The following is a 4,124-nucleotide window of genomic DNA, read 5'->3' as shown; positions in this document are numbered from 1 at the left end:
AACTGGAGAATCGGGAGGAGCAGGATAGTCAGCTGGAATAGATGTAATAGATGTAAGACATCGAGATGACAGGATCGGCGAATACCAGGCCGCAAAGCGGCTCAGATCCTGAGTGAAGCTGAGTGGAAGGCCAGCGCGCAGGTGGATCTTTAATCTGACGACCACTCCGCCGCGTTTCCCACGTCGTCTCCGGCGTTTTCTCGGGATAATATCCAACGGCTGACGGCGAAGAAAATCTGGAATATCGCGTAAGATACTCCCTTGTGTGTAGTCGGCGAAAGTTCCTATTTTCGCTTCAAATACATCCATGTAGCTATTGCAAATGCCAAGAAGGGTCTGACGATCGTAGACGAGAGATTCAACGTAATTAGAAGGCAAGAGAGAGCATATTAATAACCACATACAGGACATGATAGAGAGCGACAGACGGCATGCCACATTCACAGGCGCCATCTTGGATCAATGTCTCACACGTGCTATATAGAACCATAAGAGGTGCCATATAGCACCAGCAGTGGTTCTTTGGCTCGTTATGATAGGGGAACCTTTTCTGGTGCTATATAGCACCTATTCGTATAGTTTTCTAGCACATTTGTCAAATTAGAGGTGCCATATATTGTTTTTTGAGCTAGCAGGGCCCGTTATCATGCCAGGTACTACTGTAGATGAGTCAATATGCTTCTAAATTACACTTTTATGAACGATAATTAATAATTTCTTACCAAATCATGACTTCAAAGATTCAAAATCATGTACTAAATGCTTACTGAAAAACAAAATACATTACACTTTCAAAACCTTTTAATTTATTTCTTTCAGCAGCAAATAAACTCACATTATACTCCCCTTTTATACAAAATAATGCAACAAGCTTGAAATATGTACATTTTTGAAGACAATAGTCCTGTTTTTACATACTGAGTTATGCTCTGAAGTCCTGCAGTTTCTTTTTTGTCCTTCGGGATTTCAAAAAAAATATAGAAACTGGAACTTAAACCATAAGAAAGGGAGCAAGAGAGAGTATTGACTCCAAAAGTCTACTCACAGATTGAGTTGTACACTCATTTTACAGTGACAGGAAGTCCGACTGCATCCTTCAATTTCAAAACAACATACTTCAAAAAGGTCAGTGTCTTTTTCAGTCCTTTAGGGCACTGGATTGGATTCGATTCCAAACGCAAAATATACACACAGGAGGAGGCCCAGTGCCATCAAGATGTCCTCACTCTACTCTGTGATTAACTGGCCATCCAACGTGAACAAAATGTGGTCATACTGCATGAGATGATCCTCCTGCAGGCTTTAGGCACTATCTTAGGTGTTGGGACGACAGGAGGGCTGGTCTGAGCATGGCCCTGGAGAAGAGGGGATAATAGCATTAACCATCTTCACATATTTATTTGAAAGGCAAACCTTATAAGCTAAATTATAACAAAATGTGCAATAAGTACTTCGTGCTTTGATTAGATTGTGCTTCACACACTGTAGTCACCTGTTCATGGCTCACCTCAATGTCAAACAGCAACCCCAGGTCCACCTTGAACAGTGCAGGCAAGAGGAGAACAGCTGCTTCCAACTGTAGGCCTTTCAACAAAATAACATCATTAGGTTAACATAACACGGGGGATGCTTTTACCCAATACTTTTTTGTTTTGCTTTTTAAACATTCATTACTGTGTGTAAAGCCCAAAGTATACTTCGTATTTTATGCGTATGCTTTTTCTGAACTCAAAACAAATTAAGATCTTTTTGATGAAGTCTGAGAGGTTTCTGTTCCTCCAATGATGAGGGTGAGTAATTAATGACAGAATTTTCATTTTTGGGTAAACTAATCCTTTAAAGGTGATTACCCTTGCACAAATCAAAGCAATTCTCAAACAACACAACTGGATATTCATACAACTTCACATTTGTACGAGACACACACTAGAGCTGCAGGATTCTGGATGAAATGAGAATCATGATATTTTGGTTTCAAATAGAGATCGCAATTCTCCCACGATTCTAAATAGACAACTAAAAATAACATTTATTTTACTAGTTCTAGCAAAATATTAATAGCTGGACTCTAATTGCCGGAAAATGTTTAATTTGAATGAATTATTTTTAAAAAATGGTTTTGAATATATTAATGGCTCATTAATAAATACTTGTTTCACTACTGGATGAATCAGGGTTTAACCTTATCCAATCTATTGAATGAATGATTCAATGACAATGTCACTGGTTGCCACCTAGTGGCTTAACAAGGTAATTTATATACAACAGTTATTTGAAGCACCATGTTAGTTTCGATTTTCTCTATTTTGATCACTATCTGATGTCCAGTGTTTATATCCTAACTGTAAACTTTTGTCTTATTACTTATGTGATAATTTTAATATTTGTGAAAGAAATCAAATAACCAAATCCTTGAATAACTACAGTGTGGTTCAAAACTGCTGTTTCTGGATCAGTGGCAGCATGAACACCGAATGTTCCGGTAGGATTTTTGTCAAAGGTTTAACAGACGCAGGCGAATCATTGTCATTAATAAAGTAGGATCGCGTGGGTGTTTGAATCGAGATTGCGACCTTTCTACGATAAATTGTGCAGCTCTAACATATACATACAAAGTAAATCAAAGGGGTTTCGGACAAGCCAGGTTGATGATGTATGTCATACCTAGAAGCAGGGCACAAGCTGATGTAACTGAAGTAAGTTGATTCAAAACTTTAACTCCCTCAATGTCAGCAGATGGTTCATGAAGTTCTCCCCCTCCTTCCAAATAATGAACATCGCCATGGTGAGCTGCTCCTCAATCATCTGTCTGGTTATCCTAAATAAAACATAAAAAAAAAAAACAAATTCGGTCACCTTTTGCTAGCATAACTACAAAATACACAAATTTAGACTTATTTTTCTGAAAATAAACCAAAATAGAATATTCTTACGTTCAACTCAGAAAGTACTCCTTGATGAGGTCTTCAGGACTTTCTCTCAGGTGAATGTTTTCAGCCTGTGATAAAGCAATTGTGATTAATTTTCTTAATTAAAAAAAAAAGCACAATAATCTGTAATAGGAAATCAAATTTTTGCAGATATGCAATAGCAAAGGACAAGAAAAAGAAAATAATTCATATTAATGACTGGCCAAATTTGCAATTAATATATTTATGGACAATACCAGCAACACTTGTGGCGTTGAGGGATCAAACAAATAAATAAATAAATAAATAAATAAATAAATACAAAGGAGCTAAAAAAAAAAAATCAATTCTTTATTTTTCCAATGCGTTTCAGCACACAGGCCTTCGTCAGTGCTAAAATACTACAGATTTGCAATTAAGAAATGCATCTGAATCAGTCATTGGTTTCATTTAAAATTATGAATTTATAATATATAATTATAAGTCTGAAAATAAGACATGCATCAATTAATAAATTAGCTTTACACCCTAATATATTTAATCATTCTTGATTAAAGGGATATTTCACGAAAAATGAAAGCTAGCTGTTAATTTACTTACCATCAGGCCAACCAAGTTGACTTTTTTTCTTCAGTAGAACAGTAAAGATTTTTAGCTGGAACTTTGATTAATTTAATGTCAAAAAAAAAAAAAAAAATTAATACAAAACAACAAGAAAAAAAGTCGCATGCATTTGAGATGGCATAAGAGGGAGTTGATGAATGTTTTGGAATGGATAATTCTTAGTCTAAAGTTTGTTAATGAGGATGACATTCAAGTCAATAGACCACATTAGATGGATTTTATTCAAACATGTCAAACATTGGTAATTCATATTATCTATTAACAATTATAGCCGTTTTTATAGAAATTACTTACCATGTAAAGTTATTGCAAAGTGTCCTTAGTCGTCAAACATTGAGGAGCTTTAGATCCTAAAAGGGAGAGGGGAATAAGTTTTTAAAAATGGAAAAAAAAAAAACTTGTTTGCTGCAGTACAAGTAATTAATTAGTAGTGTAAATACTCAGCCATTTCATTCTACTAAAAAAAAAACACCTCGCGCTAGTCAAATGAAGTAACGTTAAGCCTTAAATATGTCTTTACTCACACACTTTATTCGTCATTTTGGTCGAACAAATCAGAGCTAACGTGAAAAAAAGACAACTAAAAGAACT

The 4,124-nt window shown here is 35.5% G+C and overlaps 1 long non-coding RNA gene across 2 annotated transcripts; it reads right to left on the bottom strand.

Annotated features, from left to right (window-relative positions):
- Positions 1–584: 584 nt before the first annotated feature.
- Positions 585–3,846, bottom strand: LOC137030871 (uncharacterized). Of its 2 annotated transcripts, none has more exons than XR_010896467.1 (5): positions 3,828–3,846; positions 2,934–2,998; positions 2,665–2,818; positions 1,508–1,584; positions 585–1,355 (listed from the first exon to the last, which is right to left on the bottom strand). It is a non-coding gene; the product is annotated as an uncharacterized lncRNA (long non-coding RNA). The 2 variants fall into 2 exon arrangements; XR_010896466.1 differs by lacking the exon at positions 3,828–3,846 and adding an exon at positions 3,510–3,571.
- Positions 3,847–4,124: the final 278 nt, after the last annotated feature.

The sequence above is a fragment of the Chanodichthys erythropterus genome, chromosome 11, assembly GCF_024489055.1.
Source record: "Chanodichthys erythropterus isolate Z2021 chromosome 11, ASM2448905v1, whole genome shotgun sequence".
NCBI classification, from domain to species: Eukaryota; Metazoa; Chordata; class Actinopteri; order Cypriniformes; family Xenocyprididae; genus Chanodichthys; species Chanodichthys erythropterus.
Note: the sequence above shows the minus strand (reverse complement) of the source record. Positions and strands in the feature narration are given on the sequence as shown.